Genomic DNA, 26,186 nt, shown 5'->3' with positions numbered 1-26,186 from the left:
GGTTTTATACAAACTCCTTCCTGTTGATAGGACTTGCCAAAATATCTAGTAGATGTTCAATAAATATTTATTGATGAGGACAATGATGCTAATAAACCCAGGATTTAAATCCAAGAGCAGGGAAGTGGGAAAAAGGAGAGGTCTCACAGGATCCTAAATAAGTACCTTAGTTAGGTAAAAGTGCAAAGGAAGCATTACAAAATATATTCCCAGCTAGTTTGGGAAAAAATAAAGTTACATCTCTCTTACTTAGATAGGGGAAGTGATTGAGCTTCTATAAAACCTTAGCTCTTCATTTGAGGAGTAGTTAGGCTTAATACTAAGAGACAGCTAGGCAAATTGAGTTTTATTTTCAATCACAGCTTAAAGAAAAAGAGTTTCTTTCTGTCCTGGTTGTAAGCCAAAAGAAGTATTCCTTTTTCTTCAACCATATGTCATTGCTATAAATTCATTCTTCTTCAGGAGGACTGGTCCCACTCCACCCTTTCCTGCTAGCTGATGCAAAACTAGATCAGCATTGTTTATGTAAATCTGAAGCGCATAGATCTAACAAAAGCAATTCGAACAATAAGTGGCATCCTTCTAGATAATACAAATAGGTTCACATTGCCAAATATTTATATTTGAAATATCAAAAAGGATACGTTGAGGTTGCAACTAAATTTTGTTTTGTTTTGTTTTCCAATTCATCATCATTCACCCTCTTTTTGTGGTCCCCACTAGAAGCGGACAGGATTTCCTTATGAAGTTGATTAGCCTTGACAAGACCTAGAAATCCCAGTTTTAGATTTTTTTTAAAAAGAGGCAAGCAGGAACCCAGGACCTGAAGGTGAAATTCAAGGCTCTCTCAAAAAATCCAGAACATCTGGTCACAGTTGCTTATAAATACAATGAACAAAAGGCTTATAGGAAAACGAAGGTCTATGAAATATTTCTGGCCTGCCTAGATTCACTGCTTAATTGGAGGGTACATTCTAACTACTCTATCAAACTGGACAAAAAGAATGTAGTCACTTTTAATGGAAGGATAGCCCTTCATCTGAAATGCCTGGATCCAATTAGAATAAGCTGGCAGCATTAACAACTGTTTGCTAATAACCCAGAATGCTTACACTGGTTTTTCACAATAGGTTTACTTCATCAGTCCAGTTGCACGTATATTTTGTGGGTTTCCTATAAAACACATGGCCAGAGGCTAGGTAATTTCAAGCAGCCTCAAATTATGATTGGAAACATATTTAGATTAAAAAAACCAGAACCATTCCTACTTTGACCACAGGAAAGACATTCTTAGCATATACACAATAAAATTTTATTCAAACTGTACTTGATGTATTTAGATGAATATTTTAAAATACTGGAGTCAGGAAAAAAAAACAAGTAAAATCCAAGTTTCCCTTCCACTATGAATAACAGCGCTACCTAAAAGACCTGCCTCTTAACAAAGTTGTTCCTGATGTAATATAAACTGTAACTTAATAACAGCAATAACTATTGTTTTGTGTTCTTCCAGGCTCTATTCTCTCTGTATGTTAATGAAGTTTCACTGCCATTGTTGGCCTCTATATACTATACACAGTAGGAACCAATGTACATAAAGATGAACAATGTGTTTATTTGTTTGTTTTTTTTCCTCAATCCATTATATTGTATAGCCACTTCTTAGGTAGAGCAACAATTTCACATGGTCTCTGGAGTCCTGAAGGCTATCCCAGTGGGAGGAGCAGTTCTACGGGAAACAGCACAGACCCATAGACACACAAGGACACGATGATGTACATTATTATCTCATTCTCTGTGTGTCCATCATTGCTGTAATGGGCCTCAGTGTGTATTTATTTTCAACTACAAGGATCTCTCACTTTTCAGACTAAGTATGGACCAATTAGTTTGTTGTAAAAATGAATTTCTTTAGAACAAATCCCAATTTCCTATTGACTACCATTACAAAATCAAGAGCTGTATGAACACACAAACACCCACCCACCCACCCACCCACACACACACACACACACACACACACACACACCCCTCAGCCCAGAACACTAAAAACCATTGGTGAAAAAGGCATTCCAGAGTGGCCAGGCAGCCCTCTGGCTACTGCTCACTGTGGCATACTAGCAACATTCTTGAGTACTAGAACTTTTTGTCCCTAAGTAGATCTATCACTTTTCCTTGGCAGTCCTTCCTCAACTCTGCCATTGTCCCTACATCAGTCATCCCTTCCCTCACTGCCATATTAAAATAGGACAAGAACATTTTAGAATTCAAAGACTTTGCAGGCTGTCTGCTCCTACTTTCTCATTTTGCAGACGAGAAAACTGAGGTAAAAAGAGTTTAGAACAGGGACTAGGATCTAGGTCTTCCTAATTCTTAGTCCAGGGTTGTTTCCAATGTACCATCCTCCTCACTTCACCCCTGCTGGAGTATCCCCTGATTCCACACGTATAACCTCCTGAGTAGTGGCTCTTAAGCTTTTCTGTGTCATGGCCCTCTTTGGCAGTCTGGAGAAGACCATGGACCCCTCATCAGAATATTGGGGGTTTTTTTCTATTTTTCCCCCACCCTACACTAGAGAAAGTCACCATTAATCACAGATAGATACTGATATAGATATAGTTGTAGGTGTAGCTATAAGGAAAAACCATATTATACATACTTTTATTTATCAGTTCTTTCTCTGGAAGTGGATAGCATCTTTCATCACAGGTCCTATGTAGTTGATTGGAATACTTATAATATCGAGTATTATATCTGAGTATTTGTATGTTTGAGTATGATATTTGAGTATTTATAATATTGAGTATTTGAGTATTTATAATACTCAAAAATAACTTGGTCATTCACAGTTGTTCTTCAAACAATATTGATGTTACTGTATCCAATGTTCTCTTGGTTCTGCTCATTTCATTCTTCATTATTTTGTGTAAATCTTTCCATGTTTTTCTAAGGTCAATCAGCTCATCATTTTTTGGGAGCACAGTAGAATTCCATCACCATCACACATTACAACTTATTTAGCTATTCCCCAATTGATGGGCCTCCCTTCAATTGCCATTTCTTTGCCCCCACAGAATAATGTTTTGAAAGGCACAAAAATAAAATACATAGAATTACAAAGGAAACAAATTATATTGAAATATAATTGTCAAAATATTTGGGGGGAAAAAAGGTCACAGACCCCAGCTTACGAACTCCTGCTCTAAAGGTTTGCTTCATAGACCCTTTTCTCTGGGTATTTAAAATGTTTAATATAACTGGGCCATAATACTTACCACTAGGTGCCACAACCTAACTCCTTAAGTTCAAAAATTTGAGTTATAATAAAATTAGAATGTTCTCTCCTTAATTAATTTTGTAAGTTTGAAAATGGCCACAGCAATACCTCAATTAACAAGGGAAAAAAGTTGGGTTTTTTTATTTGGGGAGGGGTTTTTGCTTGCCATCTGCCCCCCCCCTCAGTCCTCTGCACTCACCCATCCCAGAACAAAGTCACTTTCAGCTGAGTTAGCCTGGCAGCAAAGAAAAGGGAGAGGACTCTCAGAACTGGTACAGTAAAAGGAAAGTTAGTCAAGTCAGTCAATATCATTTGTTAAATGCTAATTACGTGCTAGGCACTATACTAAGTTCTGGAGATACTAAGAAAGGAAGTGGATCCACCCCTGCTCGTAAGAAGCTCACAGCTGAATTCTAAAAGATGCACGATGGAGAATACTATCCACATCCAGAGAAAGAATGATGGAATCTAAATGCAGAGCAAAGCATACTATTTTCTCTCTTTTTTTTCTTTTTTGTGGTTTTTCCCTTTTGTTCTGATTCTTCTCTTACGACATGACTAATGTGGAAACGTGTCTTTAAAAAGCAGCTCACAGTATAATGTGGGAAGCAGCCATCAAACAAAGAAGTCTCTATAAGCCCTGTGCAGGATGAAGTGAAGCTGATCTCAAAGAGAAAGCACTAGCATTGGGTGGGATCAGGACAGTCTTTCTACAGAAGGTAGAATTTTAGTTGGGACTTGAAGGAAGCTGGGGAGCGCAGGTGAGAAGGGAGATAAGTCCAGTAGTGGAGAACTTGATAAAAGGAAACAAATGCTACACTTGGAGGCAGAAGACTTGAGTTTGAGGTTCAGCTCTGCTACTTAATTCCTATATGTCTCTGAGCAAGTAATTTCACTTCTCCCTATTTCAGTCATCAGCATCATCATAGCTAACATTTATATAGTACTTACTTTGTGGCAGGCACCGTGTTAAGCGCTTTACAATTTTATCTAATTTGATCCTCACAACAACCTTGGGAGATAGGTGTTCTTATCATCCCCATTTTACAGATAAAAAAACTGAGGCAAACAGAGGTTAATTGACTTGTCCAGGGTCACACAGCTCATAAGTGTCTGGGCCGAATTTGAACTCATGACTTTTGACTCCAGGCCCAGTGTTCTAGCCACTGCACCACCTAGCTACTGCTATAAAAGGATGGGTTGACTGATTACCTGATTTCCCTCAGGTTCTTGCCCCTCTAATGTTCTTAGTTTGCTTCTATATCCTGCCTTCTTGTCTTTTTAGAAGGGGAAGAAGGAAGTAGCAATGATCTGCTTCCTCTGGAAACTGCCTAATGCCTAGGCAAGTTTAGGATTTGCTAAGTCACTTTTTGCTGCAGAATGAAGCTATCAGTTTTTGCCTCTTATTCCATACTTCAAGGGTCCATGCTTTTGTTGGTGTGGCTTTCCCCTCCACAAATATAGCCTCGGTACCTTAGTAGGTTCTCACTGCAAGTTCACATAGCTGAAAAATCTTAATCACCTCTAGAACCTGGGTTCTATCTTATCACCTCAGCTTGACCCTCTCTGAACCTGGCTAGATAGATCCCAGACCACAAGTGCACACCCACTTCAATAAACCTTTACTCAAGCCCTTTCTAACTCGGCAGGGCCTGCTTTCCGTAACCCAAGGTCATCTCTATGCCATATTGAGGCATCAAAATAGGGCTTTAGGGAAAGAAATTTTACTCATTATTACCATAAAAATAACTTACACTTACCTGGCACTTTAAAGGGTTACAATGCACTATTCATAAAACCACCCTTTGAGGGAAGTAGCACAATTATTATCCCTGTTCCACAAATAAGGAAGCTGAGGAGATTTATCCAAGGTAGCATCAATTTGAACTTAAACCAGCCTTGAGTACCAGCTCTGTGTAAGGCACAAGACTGTGTAACAATATAACAATCAAATACGTTTCCATACAACTTAGAAGTTTAAAAATTTGCTTTCCCTACAATGATCCTGGAATGTAAGTAATGCAAGAAAACTGAGGTCAAAGACGTCAACTAACTAGAGGTCTTATAACCAGTATCAGAGCCTAGCCATCCCACTCAGCCCCACCCCAACTCCAAATCACGGCTTGATAGGGTCCTTTCTAATGTGACACAGCCAATTTTCCCCCAAAACGATGCAAAACTCTTATGTCAGTGCTGGCACGAGCAGCAGCAAAAGCTATAACAGATCAAGGCCATGCTCCAGCTCCTATGTTACGCTACCATCTCTTTCACCATCAGGAGACATCTCCTTTCCTTGTATACATTAGACACTCCCTAAAATAGCACCTTCCTTCCTGTAGAATTTTCAAGTATCTGAAAGTCAGACTACAACAAACTTTAGGGAATGCTGTTTACCAGGAAAAGCCTCCTGTACTCTTTCCTAGATGTTTCCTTTCTTCATGGAGCCATGATTTAGTGAGATTAGAGTACAGTAAACCTATTCTGGGTGATATATATATATCTATCTATATCTATATATATATATATCTATATCTATATATATATATATATCTACAGATATATATATATAGATATAGATATAGATATAGATATCTGTAGATAGTAGAAGCCTTGTATATTTAGGGTGCTTTCTCAGGCCCCCTAGATAAACAAAAAAAAAATAACCTTAGTGGTTAGAAGTTATGTTATTAGTGGAACATGGTCAATTGAATTCAACTAACATTTAATAAACATCTACTGTTTGAAAGACACTGAGAATACAGAGATTTTAAAAGGATATGGAATATGACAAATGCAAACATGTATAATATATGTCGGGGATTGCCAGGACAATGAGAGATCCACACAAATACTCTAGTGACCTTTGAGGAGGCAAGGGAAGGCCATGTCATTGAGGTCATCCTTGAAGGAGGAAAATTCCAAAAAGTGGGGTATAGATGGTCAGTGGAAAGAGTAGGGGACTAGAAGTTAGTAGACCTTATTTTAAGTCCTGTCTCTATCACTGACATGCCCTAGAATTTTAAGCATTGTGCCTCAGTTTCATCATCCTCCATTTTCTAGCATTATCACATAAGGATCATATGCCAAAGTATCTTCATACAAGACATTCCATCCCCCAAATCTGGGCATTTTCACTGGCTGTTCCCCAAGCCTGGAATGTTCTTGCCTTCTCACCTCTGCCCCTTGGCTTCCCTGGACTCCTTCAAGTCTCAGCTAAAATCCCACCTTCATCTTTCTTTACAAGAGATTTTGGGAGGAGTCTCAGGAAACCATTCTTGACATCACATTCTGAAGACCCTTACTCTGTAATTGATTCTAAGATTAAACTTAAGAAGATGCTTGAAAGTTAATGAGGGATAGCAGAGAGAAATCTGATCTGGATTTAGAAGTTGTTGTAGTAGCGGTTGTATAGTCTTTCTGACTCCAAACCTGGCACTCTATCCACTGTACCACCTAACTTCACTAATAATAATAATAATAATAATAATAATGACAACAACCACAACAATAGCTTGCATCTATATAATGTTTACCACATGCCAGGCACTGCGCTAATCACTTCACAATTACTATTTCATTTAATCCTCATAACAACCCTGGGAGATAGATGCGATTATTATCCCCATTTTACAAATGAGAAAACCGAGGCAGACAGGAGTTAAGTGACTTGCCTAGGGTCATACAGCTAGTAAGTGTCAGAGACTGGATTTGAACTCACATCTTCCTAACTCTAGGCCCAGTGATCGATCCATTGCACCACCCAGTTCCCTGGTATAGCCCCTTTTGGTGATGCTGGCAAAAGGCACATTGTGAAAAACGGGCCCATAGATTTGACAGTGGCAGGCCTTGGATCAAGATGCTCCAGTCCCCGCCTAGAATATCTTAGACAAAACACAAACTACTCTTTTTGTCATTTGAAGTCCTTCACAGTTGGAATTCAGGTTACTTTTCCAGGCTTGTTGCACATTACTTACCTGCCTGCACTGTGTAGTCCAGGCAAACTTAGCAGCTCTCCCTATACATACCTAATATCTCTTATCTCCGTGCATTTGCACAAACTGTCCCTATACCTGAAATGCATCTCCTCCTCCTTCTGCCTTTTAGAATCCCTAGTTTCTTCAACAACTCAGCTCACGTGCCACCTTCTATTAAAAGCCTTTATGATCCCCAAGTTGTTAAGTCCTTCTTCCCTATGTTACTTCACGTTTGCTTCTATATATTTTGCCTTCAATTATCTTTGTACATATTGTTTACCCCAAGATGACTATAAGCTTCTTGAGGACAGGGACTGATTTTGTTTCATCTTTGTATCTTCATAGTGCCTGGAACATAGATCCTTGCTGAACAAAAAATAGATAGTACTTATTGACTGAATGAATAAATTGCTGTTTGATTTCCTCTACAAGCTTTTAAAAACACTATTGGTTGTCATTCCTGGCCTGCATTTAGGGGCAGCCTCAATAAATGTAACAAGACTGAATATGTAATCTCTAGCAATATCTGTAATTCTATGATCCATCTCCACTCTTAATCTTAGATTTTCCCATTGGATCTCTCATAGAGGTCATTGTCAGGTCAAATTTGAAGAAGAATTTTATTTTGTATGTGCTGGGCATGCTGGTCATATGAAGCTCATTTAATAAATAATCTATAGAATTTGGGAAACAGATGGAATGCCACTGAATGGTCATAAGTAATATTCAATACACATCATGACTGCTTATAATTAGAAACAGATGGCAATGCATTTTTACTGTAATATGGGGTTTTTCTGTGACAGTTTTCTTCTCCTTTCAAAAAGTCCCTGATTTCATCAATGCTTCCTCCACTTATACTGATGGGAACTCCTCAGTGACTTGTTGGACAATTGCATGAGTTGCAAGAGCCAGTAAAGGCTTCGTCTGGTGGCCAATTATCTATTGGTAGGTCTCTTTACACTTAACCAGACTTGTTCTCAGAGGACAACACACAGTTGACTATTGTACCCTCTTCAAAGTCATCCCAGATGGCTGGCATCCGCCAGAAATGGCAATCTGCTTCATAACATCTATCATAGCGTGAGGGTCAACTCATCATGAGCCGAGAAAAGAATCCTTCTATTACAGAACCCCTTGCCAAGTATTAGCAATATTGTTCCCCAAAATGGTCAGACTTCCTTAAAGACTTCTTGAAACAATTTAACACAACTTGGATGCAGGAAAAATAATTGCAATGAAATTTAGCCTAGTCAACATGGTACCATTTAAAATAAAGATCCAAAGCCACTTTTTGATCCTCTCTACTAAAATAAGAAATAGTTTTTAAAGGTTGGGAGCCTTCAAGACTTCTGAGAAACCTACCTTCTATGTCTGCTGCTGTATGAGAACTAAGTTCTAAGTATTAGAAATGCTTAGAAAAATGATACATGGACAAAGTCACCGCTTTGTGGGCTAGGCCTAAGTATTAACCCTTACTCTGTTTCTTGGCCATGACTCTCCTCAAATCGTTTAAATCTTTCTTGGTCTCAATTTTCCCTTGAAGTATAAACTAGGATTTGAAGCTGTTGAGGGATAACCAAAGACCCTTAAGTTTCACGGTGATAAGATGGAATGGGAAAATGTATTATTACCGTAGCTTAGAGAGAGACTTTAATGTTCCTGTGATGTCTACATCACCTTTTTCCTTCATATTTTTACATAATTTCTGAAGGCCATTACAATGACAACAACAATAATAAAAATATTTGGAGTTTATAATAGGACTTTATGGTTGTAGAGTAGGATTATAGAGCTAGACTTGGAAGGGACCTTAGAGGCAATTGAGTCCAACTCTCTTTTTTTACAAATACGGAAACCGAAGCCCAGAGAGGTTAAATGATTGCTAGGGGTCACGTAGCTCGTTAATCTCCAAAAACAAAATTTGAACCCAGGTTTTCCTGACTCCATGGCCAGTGCCCTATCCATGATGACACATTGCCTCTAGGTATTGAGGCCAAGAGAGGTTGTGATTTGCCTGTGATGACACAGGTAATAAACAGCAGGGTCCTCTGATTTCTTTTCACTCCAGTACTATTTCCACTGTGCGATGATGCTCCTATTCTCCACTCACTGTCTCATTTGGTCTTCATAACAACTTTGTGAAGAAGGTTGTTCAGGTGTTCTTCCCACTATACAGATTTGGAAAGTGAGTCACAAAAAACCTAAATCAGTTGTCTAGGGTCACACAATTAAATGGAAACACCAAGAATCTAACCAGATCCTCTGAATCATATTCCTTGATGTGTTTTGTTACCCTAAATTCCACTAAATCTTGTGGGGGCCACCACTGTGCATCTCTGGTACTCAGGTCAATTCAGGCACTCTGTTGACAGCAGACTGTCATTTTCATACAAAATCAGATTTAATTAATTCAGCATCTACTAGGTGACTACTATGTAAATACTTTGTATTTACTGGGTAGACAAAAATGAAAAAATGACACAGTCATCACTCCCTAGGATCTTTGCGAAAGAATAAGAATGTTATGTAGACAAGTATAATTCCAAGTACATAGTATTGATGGTGACAGGGAATCACAGTAAAAGGGCGACAGGTATGGAGATCAGATAAGTCTTCATGAAGGAGATGGCATCTACTTCAGACTTCAAGGAAAGAGAATGACTTCAGCAGGAGTTAGTACAAAAGGCATTCCCAGTATGGGGTACAGACTGTTTGAATGTGCTGACATAGGAGAAGGTTCAGCATAAGATTCAGAAGCTATTAATGGTCTAATCTGATTTGTATGTAGGTACGTAAATGGAAACAGTGTATTATGAGGATAGAAAGTGAATTATAATTAGGCCATTGAGGAAGTCATTTATCATCTCAGTAATGGGAATTACTGAAGACATTTAAATAGGAGTGTGACATGGTCAGACCTATGCATTAGGAAGAGCCTTCTTCCAGGTTTACAGAGGATGAATTTAGAGAGGGAAAAGGTTAGAGTCAGAGAAACCGGTTAGAGCCTGACCTAGGGCTGTTGAGAGAGGAGTGGGAAGAGCAGATTAGAAGTGGGAGATAGGATGATAATAGAATGTATGGGACTGAGCAATTAATTGATTTGGTATGGGAGTAAAAGAAGAGGGGAGATTCAAAGATATCTCCAAGATTTATCGACATACCACAGTATACCACTGTCTTGGTTATACATGGCCATCTACCCCACATTGGATTATGTGATGTGCATTTCAATTCAACCATTGGGGGAGGGGGTTGGCACCACATTTACCAGTGTGAACGATCCTTGGTAGACATCTCCCAGAGTGATAATTTCAAAATTGCAATTGTTAACTCCTTTGTTGCCCACACTTGTCTTTCTACCTGTGCCTAACAGGCCGAACGTTCAGACTCAAAACTTTGGTATCAAAACAGTATTCATTTAAGTCATGATGTTATTTTTTTAATCCAACGATAGGTTAAAATATAATTTATGTCTTAACTCGGAGTTTTGCAAACTGGCCCCAAAACTCAAACCATAAAAATTAAATTAAAAAAGAGAAGGGGGGGGAACCCTCAGGAGCTCAAAAAGCCAGTGCCAATATTCCCATGGAGATTCTAATTCCACAATAATGTTTTTCCAGGTGTTAATTCCAGAGTCTATAGCCATCATTTTTCCCAGCCCACCTCAAAAATTTTGGTTAACCATCTTGCATTACCATTCTGATGTCTTCTCTAATCTCTAAATAAAGCAGTAATTTAAAAAGATTTTTCTGGCTTGTCTTTCTGCTGAAATAAATAAAACTCTGTTCATTTTACTGGATAGTTCATTTATAGACATCTTTGTTAGAGTGCATCTATTCTGGAAAGCGGGATATCTGGTATATTTTTTGCTTGTAACCGGAGCGCATTTTGAAATACATTCAATCAAACATTCTGAGACAAATACAGTAGTTAGGGTGGGCATGTTAATTCACACAGCTTGGCTTGTCCAGCCATATTGGCATGATATGAAATAGTATTGTGACAACAGTGGATAGAAGCTGAAGAGTGGTCGGTTTTGGCTCAGTGAAAGGAAAAACTTCCTAATGATTACAGCTGTCCAGCAACGGAATGAAGTGGTGGGTTTCTTTTTACTGGAAGGCTTCACTTTCATATTGTTCCAGTCAAAATGGCCTATTTGCTCTTTGCTCAGAAAGGTTACATGAATAGCCCATGATCATGCATCTAGTATCAGAGCTGGCACCCAAACACTAGTTTTCTGACTCCAGATCCAAACCCTTTCCACTGCCAGAGGAGAGGGAAGAAAATGATCTCTGACACAACTAGGGAGTGGGGAGGAGGAAGAGTGAGCTTCTGCTTAGATGTATAGAAAGAAAAACTTTCTTAACAAACAGTAATTGCCCAAGAGTGGAATGGGCTGCCTTAAAAGGAAGCAAGTACCTGTCACTGAAGTCTTCAAAAGGTAGCTGGATGGCAATTTGTCAGGGGTGTTGCAGACATACAGTTATGCCCAAGGGATCTTCCCCTTCTAGGATGCTGGGACATTACACATAACAAATCCTTTAACCGAGTCATAACAAAGTGAAAATGTTCCCCTCATGGCTCTGTAATAGAATGTAGAATGGATGATGTTTTCAAAAATCCCTCATCACAAGGAAAGATGTCCCAGAGCAATTATTAACGACTTGTTGAACTGAAAACCATTTGGAATAGCAAATGGCTTTCCAGCTTACGGCAGGTCCAAAGACACCCACACACCTTACTGAGGTTCTTACCTGGATAAATAATTGTCTCATTGATTATCCTTTTAAAAATGAAATATTTTGTATCATTTAATATAGATACCAGTACCTACTTCAATGTTGCCAATATCTGTTATTTCAACAATGTGGGTCCTCTATCAATCAAGAGCGAAAACATTTCAATAACTTAATATGCAATTTAATGAGTTGCCATGATGAAAAAAAAATTACCTGATGGCCAACTCTGTGGTGATGCCTTTCCAAATATAGCTGAGATGGTTTTCAAATGATAAAGACCCCATCTGTCAATAAGTCCTTAATCAAACACTTTTGAGATTAGAATTTGGACTCAACTGACAGAGGCTTCAAGAAAAGGAGTGAGTCACCTATGCACTGAAATGAAATGTCCAAGCTGAGTTTTAGTGGAGGCCAGATTCCACAACTGATATCGATGTGATACTTTATATAGAAATAGAAGTGATACTTTTAAAAAGACATACAGGTTTATATGATTTGTCTTTTTTGACAGTCCTTGGACTTCCTTGCAGACTCACTTTGTAAACTACTGTCCTTTGAGTAAAGGGATGAAATTATTATCACTGACATCCAGATTAATTTTGGGCCAACTCCAGAGGTTGGGGTTTGAAAGAATGAGCCCAGGGAAGTCTAAAGAAGTCCTGGGAAAATGTGGACAAGAACTCAATGGTTGCTGTTCAATCATTTACACTCATGTCCAACTCTTCATGGCCCCATTTGGGGTTTTCTTGGCAGAAACACTACTAGAATGGTTTGCCATTTCCTTCTCCAATTCATTTTACAGATGGGGAAACTGAGGCAAATAGGGTAAAGTGACTTGCCCAAAGTCACATGGTCAGTAAGTATCTGATTTGCCTTCAGGAAGATGAATCTTCCTGACTTCCGGCCTGGTATTCTATCCTCTGAGCCGTCTAGTACTTGATTATATGCCCCCAAATGATCAAGGAGGCCAGCTCACTTCTTGGAGATGATCTAAGGTGTTAGGACCCATTCAAGTTAAGTCTGAACCAACACCCACTAGATGAGCCAAAACATGGACCAGAGCTCCACAAAGTTGCAGACAGCAGTCAGAAGAATTTTGTAGGCCATATTTCACTCTCAGGTACATACGGACAACTTTGATAGTATTTCACCCATTGAAAAGACTTTCTTTCTCAGTATCATGACCACACTTGTTGAGCCCAGACCACCCCACATAGCATTTTATGAGATAGAAATGAAAGGTTATACAGACAAATGTCTTTTTTTTTCTAAACAAGATCTCCCCTTTTTGTTGTGCAATGCATCCTTTTCCTCATAGCTTAATATGATAGCCTAAACATAACAACAAAAACCTTTTTTTACCTTTCATTCCCAATATTCTCACTATAGTCATTATTTAATAACAACTTTATATAAAAAGTCTCCTCTTCTAAATCTCACACTCTTTCCTTTATGCCTACACTGAAAGAGAATGGCTAAAGATACTCATTCCCACTCAAACAATTTGTAATCATCATACTTGCTCATATCTTTTTCTTTGTCTTTTGTGTTTCTTCTTCATTGTCACCAGTCAGGTCATCAGTCAGTCATCCAATCAATAGATTAGACATCTACTACGTGCCATGCTCAGTGCTAGATGTTGAGTTGAGTACAAATACAAAAGTACAAAATTCAAGTACAAAATGACAGTCCCACATCTCCTCCCCCAAGGAATTTCCATTCTATTGGAGGAGCCAATGTGCCCAGAGAACAAGTGCAATCTCTAGCAGATTTTACCAAGCTAAAAAAGTTTGGAATCTGATTCCAGAAACAGATTATGCTAGCCAAGAACTAGCCTAGCTAAGTGAGAAAGGTTCATCACCAGCAGGTTAACTACTAAGTGATCACTTATTTGTCCATAGTGACCCATGAAACAGAAAAATGGAAGGTTTAGAAGGGAAATTTCAATAGGTTTTGATCCCAATTTGTTAAAAAAAATTAAGGAAGATAAAAATTTACTAGCTGAATTACATCAAAAACCTTTGCATATTTGTTAGATACAATTGCAAAATGAGTATCATGATTTAATAAATGCAGTCAATTCATTTCTCCAAAGAAAAAAAAAAGCTTTTGAAGAAGGGCAGTTTGCTGAGGAAGTCCCAACAGTAATGAACCAGTAATCCATGAAAAGTATTGAAGTCTTTTGTGATAATTATCTGAACTAACTGAAGAAAAGATCAAAGTTTTCCTTTCAAAATATGGCAGATTGAAATTAGAGAGGAACTGCAGTAATGAAGATGGTGTCCTTTAATTACAAAGAGAGAACACTTTAATTGATTGGCTTCTTTTCCAACCTAGGATATACAAGTGTGATCAAGGGGAAAAAAGAAAACAAATAAAATGAGGTAGTGGCCATTTGGGAGTTGTTTTCTAAAACAAGAGGGCATTGGTACCTCATTCAGGAGAATGGTTCCTTCTTGAAAGTGACGGGGGAAAAAAACAAATCTGAAGATTCAGTATCCTCCCTATGACAGCAAACTTTAACAGGTTATAGGTGAGAAACAGTAAGATTTAAAAATAAGACATTACAGAGGACTTCTGCAGCAAACTTGGCCCATTTATTTAATCTTGAGTGTAGCAATATGTCCATGTTGCTGTAATTATCAGCTTTCTGAGGCACAACTCTGTGCTGAGCAGACGACAGAAAGCCCTCCAAAAAAGAAAAAAAAGAAAAAGAAAACAATTCCACTACCCTTTGGCTTGCAATTTGTACCGTGTATAACCTAAATGGCCTAATAACCTTTCACCTAGAATCATATCTTCCAGGAGCCATCCATTTACAGGAGCTAGGACCCTGCACAAATTCAGAAAAGCATTGAAGTTATTCAAAATCAACTTAAGTGCTGGGATGGTCACTTAGTCTGACTGAGTCTAAACTTCCTCTTTTATAAAATGGGAATAATGCTTGTACTACATACTTCATAGGGTTGTTTTGGAAAAAGTACTTTGTAAGCCTTAGCTCTCTAGAAATCTAAGCTGCTGTTGTTATAATAGTAATATCATAGCACTTATTAATACACTTGGGCAAAGAACTTAGAACAACATCAATATCACAGTACCCCTTAATTGAGCTGAAGGAAACAAAGCAGTGCCTTAGGAGGTTTTTTTAGGCTTGGAGAACTTCACTTTTATGAAGTTGAAGAAGAGTTCCCACCTGGATTAGCATCTGTTCATTCTGCTTCCACTCCTCAAGGACACCTCAAAGGAAGAGTAATATTTGCATTGCTAACAACCCTCTTTCAGAGTAGGCTGATCCTGCAGCTAGTTGGTTCTGTACTGATATTAATTCATCCTCTACGGTATCTTTTAGCAAAACGTAATTCTCCTATTTATCGCTTTTAGCTAGGTTTATTTTTGCTTTTGCTTTCTCTGAGATCATGACTGCTACCTCAGTCTTTTTTACTCCAACAGAAGCATAATAGATTCTGTGAAGGTTCTTCATTTTAACTCTTTGTATGTATTTCTCTGTCAAAGGTGTTTTTTTCTTGCCAACAACATATTGTTGGATTCTGGTTTCTAATTCATCCTGCTGTCTCCTTCCATTTTGGGGGTGAGTTCATCTCATTCACATTCATAGTTATGATTGCTAACTGTGTATTTCCCTCCAGGCTCTTTTCTAATACTATTCCTTCTCTTTTTGACCCTGTCCTCTTATCAGGAATCTGTTTTGCTTCTCCCACCCTGCCTTTCTTCTACCTGGGGTGGGGAACCTGCAGCCTTAAGGCCACATGTTGCCCTCTAGGTCCTTGGGTACGGCCCTTTGACTGAATACAAACTTTACAGAGCAAATCCCCTTAATAAAAGGATATATTCTATAAAACTTGGACTCATTCAAAAGGCTGCACCCAAGGCCCTAGAAGGCCACCTGTGGCCTGGAGGCTGAAGGTTCCCCACCCCTGCTGCTTCTCTATTAGGTAAGATGAATTATTGAATCCAACTGTGTGTGTATGTTTATTCTTCCCTATTTGAGTCAGTTCAGATGACAGTGAGGTTTAAGTGTTGCCCATTCTCCCCCTACCCTGTGTCTCCTTCATTATATAAAATCTTCCTTATATGCCTTATTTATGTAAGGTAATTTTCCCCATTTTTCTTCTACCTTCCCCTCTCTCCTAGTATATTCCTCTTCCCTACTCTTCCATTCTTCTTTTTAGATCATCCCAACATAATAGAATAGCACCCAGGCCCTCTGTCTAATTGTAATTCCCTCCAAGACTGCCGGTGATGCTAAAGTTCTAAGAATTTACCTATCTTGTTATTGTGTAGTTTCAGTTACATCCACTCTTCATGATCCCATTTTGGGTTTTCTTAGCAGAGACACTACAATGGTTTGCCATTTTCTTCTCCAGTTTATTTTACAGATGAGAAAATTGAGGCAAATAGGAAGAAGTGACTTGCCCAGGGTCACATAGCTAGTAAATGTCTGAGGCCAGATTTGAACTCATGAAAATGAGTCTTCCTGATTTCAAGCCCAGTGTTCTATCCTCTGTATCACCTACCTATATTTACATATATTTTCTCCCTATATAAAAATGTAAACAAATTAACCTTGTTTAGTCCTTTATTTCTCCCTCATGTTTCCCTTTTTATGCTTCTCTTGAATCCTATGTTGGAAGATCAAATTTTCTAATCATCTCTGATCTTTTCATTAGGAATTCTTGAAAGTCTTCTATTTCATCAAATGCCCATTTCCCTTCTGTAGAACTATATTCAGTTTTACTGAGTTCTTGCTGTATGGAATACAGCCTTCTGGAATATCATTTTCCTTTTGCCTTCTGGAATATCATATTCCAAGCCCTCTGTTACTTTACATTGGTGGCTGGCAAATCTTGTGTGATAACTGACTGTGTTATCACATGGTACTTAAATTCTTTCTTTTTTGCTACCTGCAGTATTTTCTCTTTACCTGGGAGTTCTGGATTTTGGCTATAAAATTCCTGGGAGTTTTCATTTTGGGATTTCTTTTAGGAGGTGTTAGTGGATTCTTTTGATTTCTACTTGGCTTTCTGGTTCTAAGATAATCTGGGCAGTTTCCTTGATAATTTCTTGAAATTTCATGTCTAGGCTGTTATTTTTGTTCATGGCTTTCAAGTAGTACAATGATTCTTAAATTATTTTTCCTTGATCTATTTTCTAATTCATTTGTTTTTCTATGATATTTCACATTTTCTCCTATTTTTCAGTCTTTATTTTATTATTTCTTGATATCCCATGGAGTCATTAGCTTGCATTTTTCCAATTCTAATTTTTAAGGAGTTATTTTCTTCAGTAATATTCTCTTTTACAAAGCTATTAATTTTCTTTTTTATAACTTTTGTACATAGGTCTAATTTCTTTTCCCATTTTTGCCTCTACCACTCTCGTTTGGTTTTTGAACTCTTTTTTCCTCTTTTTTTAAAATATCTTTCTTTAACTCTTCTAATAATTCTTGTTGTGCTTGTGTCCGGCCTGCATTTTTCTTCAAGGTTTTGCTTCTAAATGTTTTTAAGGCATTGTCTTCTGAACTTGTGTCTTGAGTTTCCCTGTCATCATAATAGATTTCTGTGGTCAGGTTCTTTTTATATTTGCTCATTATTCAAACCTACTTCTTAACTTTGGACTTTATGTTAGTGTTGATCTCTGCTCACTTGTAGAGTGTGGGAGAGGAGGATATCTGAATTGAGCTTCTCTCTTTTTATGTCCTTCTGCTGTTTTCACAGCTTAATCTGGGGACCTACAAGTTTACAGTGGTTCCAAGGTAGTGTGATCTGGTGACACATTTGTTTGCTGACCTCCTGGTAACAACTCTGCAAGTTCCTTACCCAGCTTTGGGTTGGTTGGATTGGGTGTGGTTGAGTTTCAGTAGACTGCTGCTGGACTTAGTCACTGTTAGCCCACTAGGAAGTTTTGCAGGTTCAGAACAACTGAACTGTTTGACTATCCTTTGGTATTGGTTTCCTGCCCTAGTTTTTCCACTGCAGGCTTCTGTGTGGGACTAGAAGTTAGGACTGAGTTCCCCCTTTTGGGCTCAGAGACACACAGCTAAGTGTTTTGGAATTTGTTCCTTGCTCCATACATATCTAGGGGCTCTCTCTACTCTGGAATTCTAACCTGGAACTGGATAACAGGCAACAGAGCTGCCTGCTGGCACACATTCCTGTTTCCAGTGCTGAGTCAGGTGTCTGCTAGAATCTCTTTCTACTCTTCCAGCACTTGTGTTTAGTCTTAGCCCTCTCCCATTCCTACGTGCTAGAATGCTTCCCTCCATTGCTTCAGCTTCCTTCCTGCACTATGCTCCTGGCCAACCCCAACCCTAATGCCCATAGACCTCTATGTCTATATTCCTAAGTTGCCCTGGGCAGAAAAATGACCCACTGTGATGTTTTATTGGTTTTCTTGATCAGAATTCAATCTGGCATATTTTCTAGGTTGCTTGGAGATGTTTTGAATGAACTTGGCAAAAATGCTCATTCTCACTCCACCATCTTGACTCCCCTTCCCCTGTAGTTGGTTATAAATGGCAGTAAGTGATCAGCATCAAAATATTTTGAGATGTTAATAATATTAATGCCAATTTGTTTTTGGCTGGAGCTATAGTACATTCCTTACCCAAACTTATCCTATTCTGATACATTATGAGTCTTTGGATGGCTGCCCTTGCTTTAACTGATGGGGATGGGTTACCATCTTTCTCTCATCCTAGAAAAGTCTTAATCCTTTGGAGCTTGAGAAAGTGGGTTATGATGGCAATAGTACTTGACTTGGTCTCAAGAGTCTGAGGTTGGCATCTTAATTCTGACATTTGTTAATTGTCTGACCTTGGGCAAGTCACTGAACCATTCTAAAGCTCAGTTTTCTTATATGTTTAAAAATGGGTATGATAATATTTGAATTGCCTACCTTACAGTGTGGTGGAGTAAACTTCTCTAAGCCTTCAAGTACTATAGAACTGTGAATTATTACTATTTCCTCTGTAGCTTTGCCACAAGTAATCTGGTGTATCATGGCCACAGTTTCAGAAAATGGGCCTAGAACTGGGATCTTTTGAGGATTCCTAACTACAAGAAGGAGAAGGGGAAGTTGAGAGACAGTGTGACATAGTAGAAAGATGATTGAATAAGAAATCTGGGTTGTAGTCATGGCTCTCCCTCTAAATAGCTGTGATACCTTAGAAGAATCACTTAACTTCTCTGGAATTCAATTTCCTCATCTATAAAATGAAAGGATTAGACTAGACTAATTCCAAGATTCTCTTGTCTCCTTTGTACCACAAAAGGGCTTATATTGGTTTCTTCTTCCTCCCACTCCCATCAATCTCCAATGCACTCTTGCTTAGCTCATGTACTTTCTTCTGCCAGAACATATAGGCTTATCAGTGATCCTGGCACAGTTTTGAGTTTTAATCTTCATATTCACAATGAATTCCTTTGCTTCCTACACAGCTGTTCTACCACCACCCCTCCCAACCCAAGCACAATGAAGTCCATGGTTCATATCAGTTTGGAAAATTTAATTTCCCTGATGCTGACACAGAGGGCAGAAAGGAATTGGTGCCGTTAAATACATTAGCTTTTGCACACAAACTAAAAACAACATGAAAAGTCTTGAAGTTAGCTATAATTTGACTTATGTATTTCAATATTTACTTGAAGGATTTCATGATCTTTTCAGTGTAGGTTCTCCCTTCTTTGATGCAAGTAACTCCTGTCCATTCAATTCTTTGAAAATTACTATAGTTGATAAAATTCATCACCCTGTTGCCAAGCTCTTGGTAATGAGTCTCTCTGCATTTACCTAAGCTAGTCCTCAGACAGCAAGCTCAAAAACCATTGTGGTCTTTCCAGCTCAGTAGGAAACCTTCTAAAGAGTGTTTCTACTCCAGTGGTGCAGTTTAGAAAATCCAAATTTACTTCTACATCCTAATGAGGCATCTTAAAAGAACTTTAGTGGAAAATGACATTATTATTATTATTATTATTATTATTATTATTATTATTATTATTATGAGTTTAAAAGACTTGTATGTTCTCTCAACATCCTAGGCCAAAAATTGTGTTAAATCAAACTTTTAAGTGGGCAATTTAACTCTAACCCACAGCTTACTCCCAAGAACCCACCTCCTTTGGGTTCCCATTAAAGTACCCCATGTGGGCCTGTCATCCTGAGGCTCCAAGATATACTTCAGATCTTAATTTTTCCTGAATCACATTCTATTCTTTTGGGACACTGAAATGTGTCTTTTGAGGTTCGTCACTGGCAAAGGTGCTATCAGTTGGTGTGTTAGTGTGTGCTAAATGGTGAAATGTCTTATCTCTCCCAGGTACTGATGCCATATCCTCAGTGTAGCGGGTTTTGGGGTGGGGGTAGAGACAAATTCCATATGCCAAGGATTCATGGGTTATTAACAGTCAAGGAGAAAGTCAACAAGTCTTTTAAAAGTGATTATGGTGCTTGCTTCAGCAGCACATATACTAAAATTGGAATGATACAGAGAAGATTAGCATGGCCCCTGCGCAAGGATGACATGAAAATTTGTGAAGCGTTCCATATTTTTTTGGAACTCAAAATCTTGTGGAAGCAAATGTTGAAAACTAAAAATAAATAAATTTATATTTTAAAAAAAGTGATTATGAATCTCAGGCTTAAAGGAGATCCTCTAAGGCAGCAAGTCCAATCCTCACCTGAATAGGAACCCCTTCTCTGCAATACCGCCATCTAGGAATCAATCTTCCAATTGAAGCCCTCACTCAATCAATAAGCATTTATGAAGCACCTGCTAAGTGCGAGGTACTGCTTGAGGCACTGGAGTTAACAGAGGCCAAACCAAAACCATCCTTGTCCTCAAATAGCTTACTTTCTCTTGGGGAAGACAGCATGTGCATGCACACGCGCATACACACACGTACATACATATACACACACAAATATAAACACAAAATGAATAGACAGAGAAATGTTAGAGGCACCAGTAGCTGGCAGATCAGGAAAAGCTTCATGTAGAAGGTGGCACCTAACCCTAACTCTAATTCCAAGCAGAGTTTTGAAGGTAATAAAAGATTCTAAGAGGAGGTGGTGAGGTAGGAGTGCATTCCAGCAATGGGAGACAACCTAGGCAAAGGGACAGAGATGGGAGATAAAGTGTTGTTATGTAAGGAGCAACAAGGCCATTTTGACTGGATTACCCCTAGGGTTAAATATCAAATCCTCTGGTGTTCAAAGCCTTTCAAAACCTAGCCCTCCCTCCCACCCTTCACCTTTCCAGTCTTCTTATACCTTAAACCCAACACACACACACACACACACACACACACACACACACACACACACACACACATTTTGATCCAGCAACATCAGCCTTGCTCTTTCTTGAGCAGGTGCTCAATTCCATCTCTCAGCTCTGGGCATTTTCTCTGGCCCATCCCCCACACCTGGAGTGTTCTTCCTCCCCCTGCCTTCTCCAGCCTTCTTCAAGTCTCAGCTAAAATCTCACCTTCCACAGGAAGCCTTTCCCAACCCCATTTAGTTCTGATCCCTTAGCCCTGCTAATTATTTCCAGTTTGTCCTGTATACACCTTGTTTGTACACAGCTGTTTTCATTTCATCTCCCATTAGACTTCAAGCTCCTTTTTGATAAGAGGCTCTCTTTTCACTTTCTTGTGTCCCTTGTGCTTAGCACAGTGCCTGGCACAAAATAGGTGTTTAATAAATGCTTATTAATTGACTAACTGACCATAAAATGTAGGAGGGTAAATTGGTCCCAAGCAAGTTGGGACCAGGTCATGACGGGTTTGAAAAGCCAAAGAAAGGAACTGATTTTTTTTTTTGTCTTGGAGGCAAGAGGAAGCCACTTGAATTTACTGTGTAGGTGTGACATATAAAAAAGTTCCAGAGACATAATTTCTGGGTAATTAATCATTTTATTAATTATGGGTAGTGAGTAATTAAAAAAAGGATGGTCATTTGGCTATCTCATTTACCTAAAGATGATTCATGGCTGCTTCTTGATGCTTATATGCCCTTGGAAGAGTGGGTATTCCAGACAGGCAGCAATTAACTCTAATTGGTTAACAATGAGAATGAATATTATAATGAGAGGTGGACCTATTCTAATGAGGGGCTGGGAGCATGACTGATTATATTACTTACTCCCAGACCACCCCCAGCCGTGGACAACCTGCACAAAGGATCTAACCCCCCCACCCAGGCCTCAGTAGACCACAGTGAACTTCCCCACTTGGGTAAGATTTGAAACAAGATTGAGGAGAAAGTTAATCCAATCTCATTATCAGCAATGTCCTTCAGATGCTGGCTGAATGACCTACCAGGGGCTAATTTCTGAATGAAGAAATAGGAAGGTTAAAAAAATATCCTGGTCCTAATTCAATAAGTTGGTTATTAATATAAGAGAGAAATTATCATTTCTCCCAGTAAAGGAATGACATGGCCAGGTCTACATTTTAGAAAAATCACTTTGGCAGCTGCGTGAGGGATGAGAAGGATGAGTAAGGAGAGATTAGATTAGAAGGGTATAGTAGTAGACAAGTGATGTGCACCCTGATTTGGGTGGTAAGTAGAGGGAAAAGGTCAGATGCAAGAAATATTATGGTAAAATGACAATATTTGGTGATGGAAGGCTTACAACTTTCCAAGGCAGCTCATTACATTGTTAGCCAGCTGTAATTGTTAGAAAGGTTTTCTTCATGTCAAGATGAAATCTATAGCTTCCACCCATTAATCCTATCTCTACCCTCTGAGGGAATAAATTTAATTCAACAAATATTTGAAGACAGCTATCATATTCCCCCTTAATTCTTTTCCTCTCTAGGCAAAATATGGTCCAAGCACAATGCCTCATTCCAGGGAATCAGAGAAAAAGTAATGAGTAAGCTATTCAGAGGCCAAAGCCAGCAATCCATTAGGTAACAGATCCAAGGGGCTAGGCAGAACAATGTAATCTGAGTTCCAGAACAAGAGGTCTGAAGTTGGCAGAGTATGGGGGCAGAGCTCTGTGAATGGAGCAGTTAGGGGAAAAAACAGTGTGAGAGAGAGAAAGAGAAGTATACTGCTTCAGATGTTTACTTTTTGTTTCACACAAAGAAATCAGCCCAAGGCAGCATTATTTTACAAAGGTGAAGGCCATCTCCAGTCATCCTGATCTATCTTGCCACTGGACCCAGATGGCTCCAGAGAAAAAAGTGAGGCTGGTGACTTTGCACAGCCCTCCTTCATTTAAATCCAATTCGCTTGCATGTCATGGCGTCACCTCCCTGATGTCATGGTCCTCTTCTAGAACGAAGTACAAACAACAACCTCCGTGAGTAGTAGTAGGAGCTGCCCCACTGGGGACCCAACTGGAACAGGCCAGTTGGACAACACTTTTCTTTTCTTCTTCCTTTCTTTCTTTCTTTCTTTCTTTCTTTCTTTCTTTCTTTCTTTCTTTCTTTCTTTCTTTCTTTCTTTCTTTCTTTCTTTCTTTTTTTTTCTTTCTTTCTTTCTTTCTTTCTTCTTTCTTTCTTTCTTTCTTTCTTTCTCTTCCTTCTTTCTTTTTCTTTCTTTCTTTCTTTCTTTCCTTCCTTCCTTCTCTCTTTTCTTTTCTTTTCTTTTTTTTTTTTCTTTCTCCCTCTCTTTCTTTCTTTCTTTTTCTTCTTTTCTTTCTTTCTTCCTTTCCCTTCCTTCTGTCCACATAGGGTATCATACCCTTACCTGCCAGCACTCTACCCAAAGAAATATAAATTTTGATGGCTGAAACCTCGCAAGATATCTTAGGGTTTATGGCTACATTTTTTTTCTTAAGGACCTTGCCTTAAACCCAAATCACTCTGGCTCTCATCAATTGGCCAACAATAGATCCCAGGCCAAACCCCACTTGGTCATTGTTTGGCCCCTGATTGGCTCAGAGTGAAGGTACATGGCAATGGTTTCTGTTTTGGCCAAAGCCCCTGAGTATCTTCCCCTCCTAGATAAATTTTTTTGTGACTAGGTAATAGAGGTCACTCTCTGCCTTATTTCTTACCTAGCCTTAATTACTGAATGAATGTTGCCTCAGTCAAACTGAGACCTGTTCAAGACTTTAGCTTAAAAAGGCCGAGTTCTACCACTACATACAGGCCCGTCTCCAATTACCCTGATCTATATCTTGCCATTGGACCCAGAAGGCTCCAGAGGAGAAAGTGAGACTGGTGACTTTGCACAGTCCTACCTCACTTAAATCCAATTCATTTGCATGTCATGGCATCACCTCTCTGATATCATGGTCCTCTTCAAGAACAAAGAACAACAAAGGCAACATGCTAGCCACTCCAAACTCTCTTGCCTTTCATCCCACACTCTTTCTTCTAGAATGCATTTCTGGAGCCAAAAGCCATGGGCCACCATTTGGTGGGATATCACCAGTAGAAGGTTTCCACCAACTCTACAACATGCAAGTTGTATATAGGTTCTCATATTTTATTCCTTACGCTCATAGCCATCCCAGGCATAATTAATGTTAGAAGCTGCTCCTTTGGGTCCATAAGTCTGTGATCTGTTCAGATTATATAGTCCTGCCCATTTTCAGTTACTAGGGGTAGGCAAAGGTTCAGTGGGTATGATTTGAGCATGAGATGGGCTTGTCAAAGCAAGAGCTAATGGGGAACACAAATGGCTGGTTGTTAACCATGACTGAAAGGTCTTGCTGCCTAGGTGAATGGGAAGAGTCTACCAATTTCTTAGTAATTCTAACAGTGTACATGTTTAGGGCAGCTAGCCAGACCTGCTCATCAACATACAGGGCTCCCCAGAAGAGGAGTGTTATTTGAATTCTCTTTAAACACAGCTACCTCTAGACCACCTATAGGATATGTTGCCATTTAGCCTGAGAGTCTTTCCGTGCCCTAAATTATCAACAAGTAGAACAACACCATGGAAGAACCAGGAGTGGAAAACCAAAGTCTGCATTAAATGTAGTATTTTGTATGAACAAATGAAATGAGTTACCAGAACAGGATTCCACAGTGGCATGTGGATCACAGATTGATCCAGTCATCTTGGTGAGGAGTAAGAAAGAGAACACCTGAGATTCTTTTCAAGAGTCACATTAGCATTCTTTCTCTATTGGATCGGGATTAGTTTAAAGGTGAATTTTTATGTTTGCAGCAGTATGTACAGTGCGTAAGTGTGAGATAAACTAGCAACTCAGTCAGAGGTCAGGTTGGACAGGAAATATGGAGCTGAAAAAAGTGCATGTTTCTGGAAGTGGCAAATTGCTTTGGTGAAAAGGGGAGAAAGGGGGCAGCTAGGTGGTGCAGTGGATACAGCGCTAGCCCTGAAGTCAGGAGGACCTGAGTTCAAATCCGACCCATACCAAACACTTGATACTTACTAGCTGTGTGACCCTGGGCAAGTCACTTAACCCCAATTGCCTACAAAAAAAAAAAGAAAAAAGAAAAGGGGAGAAAGAATTAATCCATCTTAATTAGTGTGCCCACAACCACCAATACAGCTTCATAGCTATGAGATAATGACAAATCCATGACAAAGTCCATTATTACTATTGTTCAGGGGCTAAAGTAAGTTGGTGGGGGGTTATAATAAGTCTTCTGATTTCCCCATGGGATCCTTGGCTTGTGCTTATACTCATAGGACTAGATATACCAGAAGATGTTGTGATACATACATGGCCACCAAAACTTCCAGTCTGTGACATCATGTTTTAGACAGGCTGATGTGGCTGATATGTGAGCTATTTTGGCAGAGATGGAATATTGCCCATTAAACCTCTCTGGTACAAGACTATATATATGAAGAGATTCTAGGAGCATCATGGAGACTGCCCCTCTTTTGAGTATAAGCTCTCTTGAGCTTGAAACCCATATAACAAAACTTGGGTCTAGGCACCCTTTACTTGCTGTTGGGGAGTCATCTCAAGCAGTTCTAGCTGAGGTTGAGTGTCATTGAAATTTATGATTTGCAGGATTGTCTGCCAAAGTAACTGCTCCTCCAAATTCTGGTTTCCATGACAGCATATCTGCCATCAGTTGTGTTATCCTCAAGTTTGGAAGATGAGAAAGTTAAAGCTGCTTAAAACCTGTCGCATCCACTGTGCCTATGAATATGGAACTGTTTGCATGCATGAGCCATGTGAAAGTGAATGATGTCATGGATAGAGCACCAGCCCTAAAGTCAGGAGGACCTGAGTTC

The 26,186-nt window shown here is 39.1% G+C and overlaps 1 protein-coding gene and 1 non-coding gene across 2 annotated transcripts in view; both read left to right on the top strand.

Moving 5' to 3' along the window:
* Positions 1–26,186, top strand: part of ANTXR1 (ANTXR cell adhesion molecule 1) — a 324,308-nt gene that overhangs the window by 261,888 nt on the left and 36,234 nt on the right. The gene's annotated exons all lie outside the window — the stretch shown is intronic.
* Positions 20,456–20,562, top strand: LOC144456097 (U6 spliceosomal RNA). The gene has a single exon (XR_013484999.1). It is a non-coding gene; the product is annotated as a U6 spliceosomal RNA (small nuclear RNA).

This window comes from Phascolarctos cinereus, unplaced genomic scaffold, assembly GCF_003287225.1.
Source record: "Phascolarctos cinereus isolate Bilbo 61053 unplaced genomic scaffold, phaCin_HiC Scaffold_2;HRSCAF=192, whole genome shotgun sequence".
NCBI classification, from domain to species: Eukaryota; Metazoa; Chordata; class Mammalia; order Diprotodontia; family Phascolarctidae; genus Phascolarctos; species Phascolarctos cinereus.
Note: the sequence above shows the minus strand (reverse complement) of the source record. Positions and strands in the feature narration are given on the sequence as shown.